This window comes from Vespula vulgaris, chromosome 3, assembly GCF_905475345.1.
Source record: "Vespula vulgaris chromosome 3, iyVesVulg1.1, whole genome shotgun sequence".
Lineage (NCBI taxonomy): Eukaryota > Metazoa > Arthropoda > Insecta > Hymenoptera > Vespidae > Vespula > Vespula vulgaris.
The window spans coordinates 11,949,098-11,968,895 of record NC_066588.1 but is presented as its reverse complement, the minus strand read 5'-3'; the positions used below and the strand labels follow the sequence as shown (position 1 = coordinate 11,968,895).

Genomic DNA, 19,798 nt, shown 5'->3' with positions numbered 1-19,798 from the left:
CTGTCGATCCGTTTATCTATCTATCTCTCTTTGTTTTTCTTTCTATAAACAATTTCTTTATTATAACACACACAAGTTAATACGCACAAGTACTTCTAAATATGAGGTATACTAAATAAGATAGATAGAAAAGAAAAGACGAAGAACGAACGTATCTTAATTCGTATGAATATTTAGTAGTGTCGATAAAATTCTTACAATCACGTGTCAAATACGTTTACTGATAAAGTACCCTCACATATTTGGAGCTCTTTATTTAACTATCTATCTCTCTTATTTCATACTCACTTGATTGATTAATGTTCGATCGATTATGAGTTGTGTACTCGTTTGTGATATTTGCTGCCGATTTCTATTTATTTTTCTATGACAATTCTGTTACAGAGAAAGAGAAAATAGTAATGATCGATATTATTAATCTACGTTCCGTACGATCATTTCCAAGCAAGAATTTCATTAGTTATAATATATACGAATGAATGTTTTAAGTTTTAATAATAATATAAACTTCGTGATTTATTTAATAGTCCTATGAAAAATCTTTTTTGAGATACAAACCTTTCATTTTATCCTGTTAAAATAGAATAGCGATATATATGAATCGTGTTTTGTAAATACGAATCATCACTATTACGATGAAAAAAAAAATATTTTTCATGTCGTAGAATAATTTTTTATTTTCTTTTTTTTTCAAAAACCGATCTTACAGTAAAATTTTTCAATCAAATATGTGTCTAAGACACATCACAAATTTTGAAGAAGTAGAGTTAAGCGATATATTCATACGCATAGTAAGATTCGTTCGTGTATATATTTTTATAAAAAATGTATAGGATATGATGAGTAAAAAATAAAATGTTTAAAAAAGACGAGTGTCGATTTATCTTAAGAACTTCAAAGAAACATATTCGATTAACGATACATCGAATTATTTAATTTTTATTAAAGATCAAAGTATCATATTGTAAATAATCAGTATTATTTCGTAACAATCGATATACTTTTTAACAAGTCATTGTCATTCCTACTCATTCTTCTTTCTTTCTCTCTTGAAACTTGAAATAAGCAACGAGTAAAACAACTCGAGAAGAATAAAACGTTGATGTTTACCATGATAAGCTGAATCATTCTACCTCTCTTGTAACAACTTCAAATGAACTCTTTTACCTTTCACTTGCAAGTATTTGGTTAACACATTAAGGTCCGAACAAGGTTTTTAGTGATGTTTCCAGAACGACGCTAATTACATACTAACGTTCCGTACGTTTCGTTTTAAAAGAAATGCATTAACCGACTGAAGATTTTTTTCTTTGCTAAGAAAAATTTCAACGCTTTCGTTAGGAAAAATTTTAATTATATTTATCTAGCCGTTCTTTTCCTTCACGTCGCAAAAAAAAAAGGAAAAAATAATTCGTCGAATCGAAAGTTTCGAATTCAAGATTGAACATTTCTTTTCTCTTTTTCCTTTCTTTTTTTTTTCTATTCGATGACGTTCAAATTTTGTTACGGATTTTAAACGAACGCTTCTAAAATCTTTCCTCGTCTTTCGAATCGGTCGAACGGAAGCTCGAGTTTCGATGAACATTGAATACTTCTTTTCCGATTGAAAGTTTTGCTTTATTTCTACCTTTCATCTTGATTCCTATCGTTTAACTTTTCATGTATTTCCTCGTCAATTGAAATTGCAAAGACTTGGAATGAATTTCGATCGATTCCTTCTGCATCGTTACAACGTTCTTGCTTATAGCGCTTCATTTAGATAATTAATTATTATCGCGGCATTGTAGTCGTAACTTCTGAAATCGCGTAAATCCATCGGCTCATTGTTCCATTCTTGAAAGCTGGCACATTATCATAGACGATAATCAATCCGTATGCATTATACGTCAATATATCAATCTATAATAATTATCTACGCTACACTTTATTTACTATAGGAAGATTTTCCTTTGCCTTTGATTATTTCCCTTCGCGTTATTCATCTTTATTTACAGGTTTTTTTTCTTTTCCTTCGAATTTTCGAATAATATCGTGTTACGAAAGACGTATCTGTCGATAGCAAAGATCTACCAATAAAGATAAAGTATTTACGGAAAAGATCGAAGGTTTCCGAAGGCTCGCTTCGTAACGTGTTAAACAATGAGACATCGACAGGACTCGAGAACGTTTACGGCAGTTAGTTAGTTGACGACGAACAAGGACGAGAGTTCTCGTATCGAACGAATCTAATTAAATCCTAAAACCTGTCACGTCGCTTATCTCGTTCTGACCATAACTCATTCCTTCGTATAAAAGATAATCGAAAAAGAATAATTCTTAAAGATTTACAAAAAAACAATACTAATAACGAATCCATTTCATTCTTTATTGTAATAAAGTCTAATATTTTTTACGTCGAGGTCTAAACGTTATTCGATACAATGAATATTAAATATTCTTATACCTACGATCAAAAATACAAAGAGACCGTAAAGTTTCGTAATTAAAAATGAGAATTTTTAAAAAATATTTTTGTTTGTATTTTTGACAGAACACGGACGTGCGTATAAAGATTATCAATTACTTTATCAATTACTTTAATTCTTACGTACTATCTCTCTGGAAGAAAAGTTGATTAACAATTTCATCGAAGCTACAAGTCAAAGAAAGTTAATAGAAGAAGAAGATGTGGGAAAGGAAATTCGTATAAAAAAAAAAGAGAGACAGAGAGAAAGAGAGAAAGAGAGAGGAAGGTTATGCTAAAGTTCGTCAATGGCGAACGTTAGCAAGCCTATGCGCATCTTTGAAGAAAAAAGAAAAGAAAAGGATCGAGAAGGGGATGTTTTCTCCGTCTCTCTCTCTCTCTCTTTCTCCATATATATTCTTCTCTCTTTTCGAGACTCCAGTGGATGCACCCCCGTGGTTGGAGAGGAACGCCGGTAGCAGGCAAGCTAGGCAACTCGGCAGAAGCGGTGGTAGCAAAAGCAACCCCATCGGAGCGCAGAATGTAGCGCATGCCCATCCGGGAATCGAAGCCACGGAGGCACAACGTCAGCGGCGAACCAGCCGCCGGGTTCCTCAGTGCGTTTGGCGAACAGTTCGCGGACGGACGTGTCTCATCTCTTCTTCTTTCGTCTAGCTTCTTGGAGAACGCTCTTCCATCTCTTTTCTCATTTATTTCAGGCTCTTCTCGAAAGAAACAGCCGTGAAGAGAAAAGACAGAAGACAGAAGGAGATAATAACTTTCTTATATCGTTATTCGTACGTCGCGTTTCCTTCGCTCAAAGTGAAGCTCGGTGAACATGATCGAAAAAATGGACAAGGAGTTCTATTCGTGCATTTATTGAGACACCGGTTATGTGAACTGAGAACTTGTTTCAAAGTTTTATTCTACTCGAGGTAGAGGAAAGTAAAAGTAATAAAGGGGGTGAGAGAAGGACGAAGAGTCCATTTGGTATGTTCGATAGTAAGGATAACTTTTTCGAGTTATCTTGGAATAAAAAGAGGAATAAAGATTACGAAGGTCGAAGATCATCAGGACGATTCATGCATCGTTACTGACCCTGATACGAGAAGCCACGCCGGAATACCAAGGTCGTTTGCGATCGATCAGCGTGGCGTCGACTGCCACGTGACTGACTGATTGATCGTCTCCCTCCGTTTCAATCGCAACCTTGTGTCAAAGATCGTTTCGTGCGATTTCTTGAAAATTCGGTAAGGTCGAAATAATTGTTGACCTTTCCTCCTATCGAAACTTTTGATTAGTCCTACCACCGAAGGATTATTCAAAATATCTTCCAACGAGTAACTCGATTATCGTGAAAGTTTATCTTATTATCAAAAAGGAAATAAAACATTATTGAAATTCTTTTCATTCTTTTTTCCAATCCTTGCGTCGACCGTTCTACTTAATCATATGACTAAACTAAAAAATCTACGGTGGATTCTTCTCTCTTCTCGCAAATCGTGCGAGTATAAATAAAGATTAATGTCAGATTGAGTTCGTTTTGATCTGAGACTGAGACACGATACTTCTCGATATCTCTTATCGCGAACATTTAAGAGAATACGAGAAGAAAAGACATAGTGAACAAAAAGAAGAGAGAGAGAGAGAGAGAGAGAGGTAAGATAAAAAGAAATCAAAGAGTTGGACTGACAGAGAAGAAGGACTTGTGACGTGCAGTGCGATCGGTGCGAAGGAGATTTGAGGGACTTGGAGGATCCAGTTACGACGTGACATGACGAGAGACTTATAAACGGCGAAAGCTGTGATAAGAAGAAGGAGAGAGAAAGAGAGAGAAAGAGAGAAGAGTTGGAAGGATCAAGAATTTGGTGAATCTTTGCGAGTGGGAATCGCTACGTCAACGTGATTGGTGAGTCTCGTACACGCGACGATCTAATTTTGTTTTCTTAACCGACGTAAGCAGTTATCGTTCTGTATTTTTAGATCTCGAATAGTTAATGAATCGAATCTGTCTCTGTAGAATATATAAATTTGTCAAGCTCGTCAAAACTTGTCGCAAGTGTGTTGTCCTTTTTCCTTTTTCTTTTTCTTACAATTTCTAACAAATTTCGTGCGAAAGAAGTGTGTTGAGATATTAATACCGTTTAAAATATAATTGATCAAATAAAGAAAGCGACAAAGTTTGATATTCTAACCGTAAAATTAGAGGTGACCACGAAGGGTGATGGAGAGGCAAAGGAAAAGATCGAGAGTAGCGGAAAGGGGTAACAAAACTGATTCATGGTGCGAGGAAGAACGACGTTAAGTCGACGTGAATGAAAGGACCTCGGCAAGAGTCGTGGGTGGTCCGTAAGACGAAGAGGAACGAAGATAGGGAGTGATAGAGTTCGAGACAAAAAAAAAGGAAGGGAGATCACGAGAGAGAAAGAAAGAGAAAGAGAGAGAGAGAAAGAGAGAAGTCAGAAATGTCAGGAGAAATAGAAGTCAAAGTTTTGAAAGAGAAAGATAACTTCGTCTCGTGCGTCGTTCAGAATTTTGTTGAGAAACATGCATTTAGATCTTTACGTATTCGTCGATCTTTATTTATAGACACTTGTCAAAGGTCCGTTCGTCTAATTGCCCTCAACAAAATACCAAAGAGTAGAAATTACGAAAGGAACGCAATTCGCTTTATAAATACGTTATCTCGCATTTGCTATATACGTAACTAGCTTAATATTCGAACATAAAGCTCGAAAGGATCCTTTTAGCGAAACTAAAATCGTTACACGTAATTTCTCATTGGTGCGTTTTTTCGTTATTTAATTTTTATTCTTGTGTTTTTCTTTTTTATTTCATTCTGAACGCTAGCTCGACATGTCTTTTTTTTAAATTCTCTTTTTCTCTTTCCTTTTGTTATCTTCTTCTTCTGTTTCTTTCTTTCCTCTACATTTATCATTTTAACGATCGTGTTTATTTTCTGCGATTTAGGATCATCGTAAAAAGAAAAGGATTTTCATGTAAAAGCACTGATAATGCGTATTCGTATTCGCCATTAATCCGTAAAATTCTCAGAAATCGTTTTTTTTTTTTAATTTTCGTTGGATGCTATGCGTTCATCGCAATGATACATAAATATCAGGCGATGAGAAGAGAGAAAAAGAGAGCTAGATAGAGAGCTCTCTAAAAAATACCAGAGAATTTAAAAACGCTTTCGGATGCCAATCGGTAAACCTCCATCCCAATGGAGCTTACTCTCGATTGAACAAATTGCCGCCAATCATAAATAATTGACAGACAATCACGAAGGATTTAGATTTTCTGTCTGGTATAATACGCCCAGAAGTTCGATATCGCTTTTACGAAGGGTCGACAATGCGACGAACGCAGAACAATCCTTTGTTTAACCCTCGAGAGCCGGAAATAAATTTTCACGAGATTTGTCCTCGTCTCGTAATTATACCATTCGAGCGAGGACCGACCATGTGTATGTTCATACGTTTATACGTATAATACATAAGCATACATGGGATCAATACGAATATACATGAGATAGAAAAAGAGAAAAAGAAAGAGAGAGAGAGAGAGAGAGAGAGAGAGAAAGAAGATACTCTTTCTAATTTTACAAATATACGGATAGAAAACAGGATATTGCAACGTCAGAAAGAGAAAGCTGATATTACGTGGCAAAGTTTGTGCTTTTACGATGCAAGCAAGGACAGCGATACAACGTCATATCTCTCAGATCCGATTTCGTTCCCTGTGTTTACGTTTCTGCCACGATTCTATTTTAAAGCTTTCCACGTAGGATAGATACATATGTATGTATGTATGTATGTATGTATGTATATAAGTGCGATACGCATAAATGAGCACGCGCGTATACCCAATGGAATTATTATGGAAAAATAAGCGTGTCGTAACGGATCCGTCAGTAATATTACCACCGTGGTATAGTATCGTTCTTTCGTTTTTACGATGACACTCTTTTAACTTGAAATTTTGCAATGAATCTACGTTGATAACTTAATCTTTTGAATATATATATATATATATATATATATATATATATATATATATATGGCTTATATTTTGTCCGATCTTGACATTTTCATGAAAAGTCAGGATAAAGAACGTGGCAATTAGAACGTTTAAGGAATCGTTCTATTATTTTCTTTTCGTTAGCTAAGCGGCTCGCATGATCGCAGACAAGTTTAACCAAGTTAGGAATCTCCTGTTCGAAGTCGGAGCTTCGCGTGTTTCTCAACGGTTTGTACAAATCACGTGTGATTCGTGGAGGAACACACGCAGCGTTTCCACGTTAAGATAACCGGTAACCTAATCTATATTGGGCACAATCAAAGCCTCGAGATCCTGATTTCATCCCGAATTGTGTCTATTTCCTTCGACAAAAATTATATTAATAATTAATTAAATAATAAAGAGAATGAGAATTTTCTCATTCCAAGTATCATCCAGATGTATCCAGCAAGAAAGGTGATCCGTTTTGTGGGGCTAATTGTTTTCTGAAATAACGCCGACGTAATAGCACTCTGAAGAGAAGGAAGAAGAAGAAGAAGAAGAAGAAGAAGCAAAAAGGACGAGATGATATGAAGTGGGAGTAGAGAGAGAGCAAAATGTGAGGGTCGAGAGAGATAGAGAAAGAGAAGAAGAGAAAGGGAGAGAGAAAGAGAGAGAGAGAGAGAGAGAGAGAGAGAGAGAGAGAGAGATAGGGAGAGGGAGTACGAATGGCAGAGGCGGTGAAGTGTGCCGAATTAGTGGTTAGAGAAGAGACATTGCCAAGAAAGAAAGAGAAAGGGAGACAGAGAGAGAGAGAGAGAGAGAGAGAGAGAGAGAGAGAGAAACGCGATGAACCAGTCCAAGGAACGTGTACTAAGAGATAGATATCCTATACATACATACATACATGTATACATACATACATACATACATACATACATACATATATATATATATATATATATATATAAGATAGATAGACAGACGAAAGATAGATGGAGACAGAAAGACAAGTAGAGAAAGGGATAGAGAGAGAAAGAGAGAAAGAGAGAGAGAGTGAATATATGTGTTGGAGAAGGATAGATGAAATAGTACAATGCGAGGAGAGGAGTAAACCTGTCCTGAAATGAGGTCGACATAATTGCAGCTCCAGTCATAGTAGAAGTACGGAGGTGGCTTCGTCGCAGACGGCTTGTAAGAGGTGGGAAGGAGTAAGTTGGTGGACTGATGGCAGAAGGGTGAGGAAGGAACGGCTTGGTCGCCATCCATTGTCTCACGCAGACCCGAAGTCGGCACTGATTAAATACTTGACACATCCCCGGCCGAGTCGGCTCGGCATAACTTTGTTCGAATTGTAATTACAGACCGGATCAGACTCCGGTTACCGAATGAGTTCCAGGCAAGCCTGGAGAACGCGCCCTTTGGAACTTCGAGCCGTTCTATCAATCGAAAGCATCAACTTGCTACTTCGATTGCGATCTTGGTCCCATTAGATCGAATCTTTTCTGTTTCTTTTTCTTTCCTTTCTCTTTTCTTTTTTTTTTCTTTTTTTTTGTATTTTTTTTTTATTTGGAAAACACTAGTAAAATAATCGAATTGAGTTATATGTTCGTACGTATGTGTGTATGTATGTATATGTTCGTCGTTTGCATAATTTATGTGATATTTATATAACATAATTTCGTCATAATTTATACGACGTTTTTTATATGTCATAATATTCTTTATATAACCTAATTTATATGACATATTATTTTCAGCAAATTTATATAATTAATAACATCGATCGGATGTATTTTCGTCGGTTCGATTCTCCTTAACAGGATTTCTATTGTATAATCTATCTTCTTCAATATTACGATTTTTCTACTTCAAAAGTGTCTGATTTAACTGGCAGAGGATTAACATTTTTCGTCTACGATTTTTGTCCTACGATTAGTCAGGAATTTTTCAACTGTCGAACCATTGGATTATCGCGTTAAGAGATATAAGCTCAACAGGGAAAGGTGAGGTATGCGAGGGCAGAGAGAAAACAAAATAAATAAATAAACAAAAAAGGAAGTGTAAGAGACAGAGACAGAAAGAGAAAGAAAGAGAGAGAGAAAGGAGGAAAGAAAAAAAATAAAAAAGAAAATAAGGAAGGACTTCGCGAGGCGCGAGAGTGCACGTGTACGTATTTAACGAGATCCGGCACGGACGGGCTTTCGGAAACGATGCACGAGCGGTGGCTGTGGCAATGGTGGCGGCATCAGAGGCGGCGGCATGGTAATTTATTACGAACTGGTTTCGAGGCGACGTCAAGCGTCAGGTTTCGTGCAATTTAAGGCCGGTTAATCGAAGTGCAGTAAGTCGTTAAAACTCTTTGACAAATTAATTAGTACGAAGGGTACAAAGTAGCGGTTCGGTCACGATCCTCCAGCTTCGTCCCACCTCTCTCTCTCTCTCACTCTCTTTCTCTTTTTTTTCTTCTCTTTTCTCTTTTTCTTTCACTCTTGTCCCATCGTCTCAGTTCGCCATTGTCGTAACGTCGAACGTAAGAGCAATAATGATCTCTCTTTTATCGCGTCATCGAGCGGTAAACGTTACAAAATTTTTGATACGTCGATATTTACTGAATAGAGATGCAAGAAGAAGGTCGATGATAAGATAAAAAAATATCGGTAATATCTTTATTTATATTCAAACGTCATCCAGTTTAAGATCGAAATTGGATAATGTAATTAACAAATGTATTTACTCTCCTCCGTTGAATTTCTCTTTGGTACATATTTGGTATAATTTGTGTTAATAAGCCGATAATAAAAAAGTTAAGGGTCTTCGATGCGATCGAATAGAAAATTAACGATTCCGTTCGAATTTCGTTTACGATTATTTTTCACCTAATTGCACTTACGAGCGAGACGCGGTTAAGGACAACGTTGGGTAGGCGAGTGCAGGTTCTTCGCGAAGAGTTTATTACCAAACCGGTTTTTAAGCTCACGGTGGTTGGCTCCACCGGCAAAGGCAAAGGCGCCGGCGAGCGCCGGGGATTATGCAATTTAAAATCAGTTAATTGAAGTGCAATAAGTCGTTAAAACTCTTGAGCAAATTAATTAATATGAAAGCCGGAGAGCCTGGCCACCCTTTCTACCGCCCCCACCTACAAACCCCGTTCTAACCAGCAACCCCTTTTCTACTGGTTCTCCTCGAAGCAGCAACGCCACCATTGCTTTTGTTGCTGCTAGTGTTAGTAGTGGTGAAGGTGTAGAAGGGAGGTAAAGGGCGTGCAGAGCTGGAAGTTGCCGAGGAAAAGCGCGGTTAATGAAATAATGTACGCTCGATGTATTCCTCGCGAGCGCAAGCCAGACCGAGCAGGCTCGGGATTTAACTTTTCAACGAAAATAATCGCGAGGGAGACTTTCGAGTGTTCGAAAGCATGGCCGAGAAGCGGCCGTCGGCGCCGTCTTGCCTGCACAACCTGAATTGCTCTTTCGTAGGGACTTTCTTCGATCGAGAAAATCACGTATCGAATTTTGATGATTACGTATATAAATAATATTTTTAATATCACGAACGAGTCAACGAAGAGAGATATCGTTTCATGTAATATGTACTTTGTTCATTCGGAAATGATTAGAAATTAGGAGTTTCTTCGATCGAGATCATGCATTGAATTTTGATGATTACGTATATAAATAATATTTTTAATATCATGAACGAGTCAACGAAGAGAGATATCGTTTCATGTAACGTGTACTTTGTTCATTCGGAAATGATTAGAAATTAGGAGTTTCTTCGATCGAGAAGATCATGCATCGAATTTTGATGATTACGTATATAAATAATATTTTTAATATCACGAACGAGTCAACGAAGAGAGATATCGTTTCATGTAATATGTACTTTGTTCATTCGGAAATGATTAGAAATTAGGAGTTTCTTCGATCGAGATCATGCATTGAATTTTGATGATTACGTATATAAATAATATTTTTAATATCATGAACGAGTCAACGAAGAGAGATATCGTTTCATGTAACGTGTACTTTGTTCATTCGGAAATGATTAGAAATTAGGAGTTTCTTCGATCGAGAAGATCATGCATCGAATTTTGATGATTACACGTATAAATAATATTTTTAATATCATGAACGAGTCAACGAAAAGAGATATCGTTTGATATAATGTGTACTTTGTTCATTCGGAAATGATTAGAAATTAGGAGTTTCTTCGATCGAGATCATGCATCAAATTTTGATGATTACGTATATAAATAATATTTTTAATATCATGAACGAGTCAACGAAAAGAGATATCGTTTCATGTAACGTGTACTTTGTTCATTCAGAAATGATTAGAAATTAGGAGTTTCTTCGATCGAGATCATGCACTGAATTTTGATGATTACGTATATAAATAATATTTTTAATATCATGAACGAGTCAACGAAAAGAGATATCGTTTCATGTAACGTGTACTTTGTTCATTCGGAAATGATTAGAAATTAGGAGTTTCTTCGATCGAAAAGATCATGCATCGAATTTTGATGATTACACGTATAAATAATATTTTTAATATCATGAACGAGTCAACGAAAAGAGATATCGTTTGATATAATGTGTACTTTGTTCATTCGGAAATGATTAGAAATTAGGAGTTTCTTCGATCGAGATCATGCATTGAATTTTGATGATTACACGTATAAATAATATTTTTAATGTCATGAACGAGTTAACAAAAAAATTATTTCTATATATCGTTTCATATGTGCACTTTGTTCATTTTGAAGTAATTATAAAATGCTAATATTGATCAAGATAAATATACATTTATTTCTGTATTACTTCATACCAGATACAAAGGCAATTAAACGTTTTCATGTTCGACCGTAATTACTACTCTATTTTCATTAAGAAAAAAAAAAAAAAAGAAAATTATGAAGCATACGATGTATTTCGAGAAGTTCGACATCACTTTCGAGGATATATCCGGCGTATTTTCCCTTTCGAGGAAACGAGAAATCTTTTACGTCAAATTCACGCTCGTTCGGCAAACTATCTCGATTTCCGTCGGAGCCCGACGCAGTTTCCGTTCTAGAAGCGAATAATCAAGGCCAGCCGATGAATAAGCATCCGTAGAAAAATTTCGACAAATTGGAAGCGTCGTAGAATCTATCGTAATAGCTGTGAAAATCTAGGATAAGCATGGAAAAAGGATTCTCGCTTTTGAAAATGAATCCGAATGAAAGAAAACGGTGCGATAACGAAAAGCGAGTATCAGAGGAAAAATAAATAGGAAAATAAATTATACCGAATTCCGTGTTTCTGAGAAACGAGAAATTCATCGTATCTAAGCTTTCATTTGCCAGTGTGTGTATGTATGTGATAGAGAGAAAGATAGAGAAAGATGGAGAACGAGAAAGAGAGAGAGAGAGAGAGAACTATTCGTTCTTGATTGCCCAACGAATCGCGAGACATCGACGTCCTGTCCGAAAAAGCTTGCGATTAAGTTTGAACTAATTAGAAAGAAACTCGTAATTTTGCATACCAAACTCTTGCCTTTTCGTTCGTCGCTGTTTTTTACTTTGCGACGTACGTCTTCAAGAGGGAAAATGGAAGGAAAAGGGAAAAGGACGTGCACGCGTTCGTCTCGCTAAAAACATTTAGCGCTTTAAACCGGTTTTAAAGGGTCTAACGAACTGCGAAGTCGAGGCTAATTGAGACCGTTGCAAAACTGTGAAACAATGTAGGTACCTACGTCGTTCTCTCGTCTTCTCTCTTTGAAAACCAGTTTACGACGCAACGACAGGTGTAACGTGACGGCTTGTATATATCTCTCGACGACTAACTAACTTGAATTGAATTATTTCCAATTTGCATACCTCCGAATGACCGAACGATTGCGCGGAGAATTTTTTTTCAAGAATCTCTCGACACAGCACGATCTCATTAGTAAAGAAATGTCTATATTACATCAAATGTATATAAATATATATGTATATATAATACATGAAAAAGAGTATATATATATATATATATACATATATTCTTAAATATGTATATATATACAAGCAAGATTATAGAGGATTTAGAAAACATACTTATAATATTCTCTAAATATTTCTTCGAATTATGAATTCAACAATTCATCTTAACACATTTATAACGCATGGCTTACAAACAAAAAAAGAGAAAAGATAGTTAAATATCGTCTTAAAATAGTTTTACCTTGCTGCTTTAATCTATGTTTCCTATGCATCAAAGTGTAAGAGATTTAGAGAGTACTACTCTGATTCCTCTCCCTATTTTTTAACACTCCTTTCTACACACATGCATACCCACACGAATGAAGGCCGCTAAATTCTGTTCGCGAGCAAGCAACAGAGAGATCTTGGCAAATCCGAGTGTTGTGCGAGAATCTAAATCTCCGAGCATAGAAGAGAAAAAAGAAAAAAAATAGAAAAAACAAACAAACAAATAAACAAACAAACAAACAAACAAACAAACAACAAAACAAACAAAAAGAAAATAACAACTAACGAGCAAGGAAAAAAATTGTTTATTCCATAGCAGCGAGAATCGAAGTGTGTGGGTTGGTGCTGATACTCGGGTGGTTGTTGTAAGCTTCCCTTATCTACGATAATCGTTTAATACCTTGTAACGAGGATGCAATGCTTCCCGAAATCCCTGGTGCTGCTCAGGGACGGCTCTGTAGAGGCCCGCAGGATTCACGGGGATGACGAAAACGCGTACCTATGCGTGCCACGTCGGATCTATGTAGAGGAACGTTTGCGCGCGCGCGCACACACTCTCCACGCGATGGCCGGGAACAGAGAAGCTAGAGCTGAATTAGCATGGCTATCTGGGTAATATATTGGACTGTATCGTTGGACACGAGCGGCCAGAGTTACGTGATATACTGGCCCCCCTCGTTTTATTGGCAGTATGTACGATCCCTGCTCCCCTTTCGAGCTTCGAACCACCCTTTCCTCTCCCCTCTCCTGTCACCCCACCTAAACGATCCCCCTTCTGTCTCCTTCTCACCGTTTGGCAGCCCTTGACGATAGGTTTATCCACTTTCGCTGTTAATCCGTCTCTGGCTCAAGCGTTGACGGTAAAAAATGTACTCCTTCTTTTTACGGCCCTCTGTACTTTCTCTGTTTTCTTGTTCTTTTTTCTTTTTCTCTTTTCTCTCTCTCTCTCTTTTTCTTTTTTTTTTTTTAGTCGTTCGTCGTGCGTTCGGCCCAACAAGCAGTGGTAGTAATAGTATATACAGTTTTTTTGTTTCCCTGTGAAGCAAATACGTACGCATCGTTGTTATCTCTTTCTCTCTATTTCTCCGATAGCGGTCGAACTTTTATTTCTTTTAGATCTGTCGAGCATAGAGCAGGTATCGATGCGTATTAAATCGCGAGAATAAAAATTGTTTCGAGTGATGGGGAGGGAAAAGGGGGTGAAAAAATCAAAAGAAAAAACTGCTGGATAAAGCGTCAAGATTTTGTAGGTAACTCTATGGTACAAGTGTAGGGTAAATTTATAGTGGACAGGTAAAAGGTAAAGTCGAATTCGTTTCTATTTCCTGGTTCTCTACGGATTTAACCGGAGCAACGAGATTTCTTTTTTCTTTGTTTAAGCGTAGATTTAGTAGAGTCCTATGATAATTATTTTTAACGCCTCGCCTTTAATTCTTCTCCCTCTTTTCTTTCTCGAGCCGGCGTTCCCCCCGGTAAGCTCCGGTAATGAAGCTAGCCATCGCTTTTTACATTCTCTCAGAGATTTTCCATTAGGTTCGCGAGATGAAATAAAAGTAAAAAGTAAGGGGGGAAACAGTAACAGCTTTAGGGTCGGAATACGCGCGATTGTAAATACAAATTACTACGATAAAAACGTCAATGCTATAAAATATTTTCGTATATCGAAACAGGATTAAAAAGAGAGAAAGAGAAAGAAAAAAAGAGAGAGAGAGAGAACTATATATATATATATATATATCTATATACATATCGATGAATTTTACGAGGGAAAAAAGAAAATAGAAATAAAGGAAAAAAAAGTGAGAAAGAGAAAGAAACGAGAAAGATCGAAACGTCAATGTAGGGTCGGAACAATAGTGATTATTAATTATGTATCAAGTGCAGCAGTGTAATCCATATATCGAACGCAAACGGGGGTCCATGACTCCGCCGTTACCACGGTATATCGCAATAGTTTTGTCCAGATATCTTAGGAGAGTTAAAAGAGCCTCTTCGGTCAACTTCAAGTCGACAACAGGTCGCACGTCGAAGCTAATCGCATTCTGCCGCGTAATCTCGTATAATGGGATTCATGGCGGTGTACGGTTAAATTAATAAATGCGCCCGCTTCTTGTACACGATATGATTTATGACTTCTATCCGGCTCGTTCGATTCATGAACGGTCACTCGGAAGAAACAGGTAATTCATCCTGTCGAAGTTTCGTCCCGATATTGGGTCTACGTCTTTGGGTTCTCGATTAAACGATCCTTTTTCTTAATATCAGAAGGACATTAATTATTTCAGATAAAGAAGTCTTCCGTATAATTATATATAACGCGATAATAGAAACAATGAATTTCATTAACGAAACATCAAATTAACAAAGATCGACGTTCTTTAATGTTTTAATCTCAATTTATTATACTTAATTTTAATAATGAAATTCTTCATCTTAATTTAATTAATAAAACTTATTTCATCGATCTATAATTATATTCGTAATTATAATTAATAATCTCATTGATTAAATCATTAAGAATAATTATCAATACGATTTATATAAGTAATTATAATTATGATTAATTATCTTAATAATTTACTTATCCTCTTAATCTTGATTTCATTATTAAAAATTATTTAATCGATTTATATAGTTTGCGTTACGCTTACGTTTAAGAAGATTTTCTAATTCATGGAAAAATAATCCAACACGCTGAAGAATAAGCAAAGCTGTACGAATTAACTGTTATCGTCCTCTGAGATCTTCTTGTAGCCGAGTATCGAGCGTGGACGGTAATTAACGCGCGCGGGCTGCATGAGAAAAATCGAAAGCGATCAAGTCCCTCTCCGGTGTTTGTAACTAATTACCCGCCGAGAATCGTGATTGCGTCGCTTTGTCAGTCTCCCTTGAGCTACGCCTCACCTGCGCTTGATTTGCATTCCGACATTCGTTTCACTGAAACCACCGTTGTCTATCTTTAACGCGAACCCTTTGCGATACGATTTCACCAAGACATACGCTTACTTTTATCCATCTCGAAATCTTTCGAGAGTTCTTATCCATTTAGTAATTCAACTAACTCGATAATTTTTAACGTCGATTTATTTTTAAAACGTCACCTCCCTTTTAACAACCTCAGCTTCATTTTTAACAGATCTATTTCGAAAAATTATTTAAGATAATCAACGTCACAATTGCATCTTCCTATTCAATACGTATTCAGATTCATTGAAAGCTACTTAATCGATAAGTTCTCGCGCTTACAATCTATTTCAAGTACATTCCGATCGGAATAAGATCAGACCAAATTCGTTGTTTCGTAGGAACATTGATTGACGAAGATCGTACGTAACAAAGATTGTACGTATATGATAGTCGATATAAAACCGAATAGAAAATATATCTATCCTTAATTTTTATAGAATAGTTTTGTAGAAACTTTAAAACCACGTATCGTTCGATGAAGGAACGAAATAAAAATTTCGATAACTTTTACTCTATTGTTTTTTTCATATAATGGCCATGTTATATCGAATTTAACCGCGTCATGATTAATCTTTTTTTGCCTGTAGGGTTATTATAAAACACGGTATCGACTTTGTTTGCTTTTCGATTGCGCGATAGTAGGACAATAGTTTCGAATTTAACGGGACGAGCGTGCCAAATTTTCGATATATTTCACAGAGAAATACGCTTCGATTCGGGTGAATCCATTTTACCGTTATCGTACTCGGTCGGTCGGAGCCATTTTCTTTCTCCTTTCTCATGGAGATCTCTCTCTCTCTCTCTCTCTCTCTCTCTCTCTCTCTCTCTCTCTCTCTCTTTGTCGTGAAATGTTGTACGATTTAAACTTCCACGGTCGTTCGTTAAAATCGAACGAATTCTCAGTTGGCAACAGTCGATCGTGGCACCACCGAAAAGGCCACTTTTGAAAAACGCAAGGTCATATTATTTTACTGGAGGACTTCGCACGAGTTCGACTGGCGTAAAAACTTTACGAGCCATCTAAAAATGCCTGAGATTTTCTAACGTATCTTTCTACTTGAAGGTTTTTTTCGTCTTTTTGATCTAAGAAATTTATTTCGAAGATTCGATCCTGATGCCTGGGATATTAATCTACATTTAATCCATCTTCGTTCGATTTTTAGAAATTGTGATTATCGCATGATACTTCAGAATTACATACGTATATCTCGTTAATTTGCATCCATTATATCCTTGATATCTTTATAGTTGAACTTGGTTTTCTCTCGTCTTTTCGATTTAAGTAATTTATTTTGAACGTTCGAACGATCCTGACACCTAAATTATAATATTTTAAAATATTAATCTATACTAAATCCATTTTCGTTCGAATTACATATTCTGATACGTCTCATAGAAGAAATGTGATTGCCGTACTTGAGAATTAGATATGTATATCTCGTTAATTTGCATCCTTTATATCCTTAATATCTTCCTATTTGAACATTTTCTCTCTTTTTTTCGATCTAAAAAATGTATTTTGTACATTCGAATAATCCTAACGCCTAGATTATAACATCCTAGTATATACGTTTCATAGAAATTGTGATTATTGTATGATACTTTAGAATTACATACGTATATCTCGTTAATTTGCATCCTTTATATCCTTAATATCTTCCTACTTGAACATTTTCTCTCGTCTTTTCGATCTAAAAAATTTATTTTGAACATTCGAATAACCCTAACACCTAGATTATAACATCCTAGTATATACGTTTCATAGAAATTGTGATTATTGTATGATACTTTAGAATTACTTAAATATATCTCGTTAATTTGCATCCTTTATATCCTTAATATCTTCCTATTTGAACATTTTCTCTCTTTTTTTTCGATCTAAAAAATGTATTTTGTACATTCGAATTATCCTAACGCCTAGATTATAACATCCTAGTATATTAATCTATACTAAACCGTCTTCGTTCGAGTTACATATTACGATACGTCTCATAGAAATAAACATGACTGCGGTACTTCAGAATTACGTATGTATATCCCGTTAATTTGCGTCCGGTAATTTGTGCATCTTCACGAACTTCGAGCCCGGCCTTTGCTACTGTTTGCGAAGGTAAATGGGGATGGAAGCAGTGCTGCTGCAAGAAACTGCAGCACGCCGAGAACGAGGAGGCAAACACCGAAACGATCAATCGGTGTTGACAGTGAAGTCGAGAAGCTCGACGGACGAGCACTTTACCGAGGATCGATCGATCACGTTCAGTCTTGTTCATCAAGTAGTGGTAGTAGTAATAGTAGTAGTAGTAATAATAGTAGTGGTAGTAGTGCTAGTAGTAGTGGTAGTAGTGCTAGTAGTAGTGGTAGTAGTGGTGATGGTTTCTGGATAGCATGCCGCTAGCTATCGGATTTTCGTCGTCGTCGTCGTCCACGAAAGTTCGAAGGTCGTCGTCGTTCTCGTCGTAGTAGTTATCAACGCGTTCCAAGTGCTTGCGAAGGGAGGAAGCGTCAATGGTGGCCAATAGGGTCGATGATAGAAAACTTTCAAAAAGTTTTCCTTTTTGGTAAAACGACCTAAGAAATGAGAATTCGAGATCGAAAACGAGGACTTTCTCGATAAATATCGATATGTATGGGTTTATTCGATTTTCTGATTGAAACGTTACGGTACATCAAATGTTGAAATATCTTATCTTCTATGGAATATCTAAACGTAGATACTATTTGTTTATCTTGTGATCGTGTAAAACAAAATTTTCTCTCTCTCTCTCTCTCTCTCTCTCTCTCTCTCTCTCTCTCTCTCTCTCTCTCTCTCTCTCTCTCTGAAGAATACCGTATTCGAAAAGAATGGCTGGAGAAAACTCGATCGATGAAAAGATCAAACGAGGTCGTAGTAATTTTCTCATCCATCAAAGTGGCCATGGAGGCTAAGAAACTTTTCGCGAATCAAGGTAGAGCTTGTCCTCGGTATTCACCGTAGCACGTCGCGTCGTTCCTAAGAAAGTCTCGACGATGAAAACCAATATCTTCGATAATCAGAGGTTTTCTGGGAAACTTTTCACGTGCTATGTCTACTCCGTGTAACTGTACACCGATGAAATAGAAAGAAAGACTTGAAAGAAAATTGGTATACGAAAAAGAACGGGAAAGAGGAGGAAGAAGAAAGGAATTAGTACAGAGATACAACGTAGGATGAGATCGTAAAAAGTGTTTATTTAACCCCTACTCTGTCATCGCCTCGAGGTGAGCTCAGCTGTCTATAAAGCACGTGCACTCTGTATAAGGTTGTAGTGCGGACAAGAGAGAAATGGATATAGAAACTTTGTGTGAGGGATGGAAAAGGATGGGTATAGGTACTAAAAGCATAAAGAAAGAGAAAGAAAGAAATAGGAAGTAGATCGAGTACGAAAGTGAGAATAGATAGACGAGAGAATACAAGAGGAAGAGAAAGAGAGAGAGAGAGAGAGAGGAATAAAGAATATTGGAGAAAAAGAGAGAAAGAGAGAGAGAGAGAGAAAAGGTAGAATACAAAGCGTTTTTACACACGACTTTTTTAGATGACTATATCTTTAGCTCTTGCACTGTTGTTGTATTTATATTTGTATCTACCGCACGTTCCGCGTTTCGTCGAAACTATTTTCTTCTCTACATCGTGGTGCATTGTGTTTTTCCAACACTAAGAATTTGCTCAATCAAGATCGAGGATTCTTCTTTGAACTTTTAAATTTAATATTTTTTGTAAGAGAGAATTACCAAAAAGATAGATCACTTAATATACTTTGTATTATAATATATTTTTTTGGTGATATAAATTTATATTGTTTATTAATATTAATTATATTAATTTATTTATTAATTAAATTAATTATATTAATTATATTAAATAAGATTAATAAGTATTAATTGATTAATATTAAATAATTATATAATTGTATTAAATAATTAATATTGAATCGTTGGAACATCTATTATTACGTGTTTAACGAGAAACTTCATTGTTATACATTTTTTTATGACATTGTATAAAACGATTTAAGAACTCGATCGTCTAAATTGTGTTGTTTATTTTTTTTTAATCGTACCTTTATTTAAAAATTTTAAAGTAGTAAATTTGTAAATGGAGATAATAGAAAATAATATTTAAAAAAGGAATTTATCTACTA

General features: G+C 36.1%; 1 protein-coding gene across 6 annotated transcripts in view; it reads left to right on the top strand.

Annotated features, from left to right (window-relative positions):
• The first annotated feature begins 3,067 nt into the window (after positions 1-3,067).
• LOC127062385 (teneurin-m) overlaps positions 3,068-19,798 on the top strand; it is a 682,969-nt gene continuing 666,238 nt past the window's right edge. For 4 of the 6 annotated variants that reach the window (XM_050990459.1, XM_050990457.1, XM_050990458.1 and 1 more), the window contains exon 1: positions 3,068-4,352. The gene's annotated coding sequence lies outside the window, so the exon portion shown is untranslated. The remainder of the gene's footprint in view (positions 4,353-19,798) is intronic. The other 2 variants (XM_050990466.1, XM_050990467.1) reach the window with 2 other exon arrangements.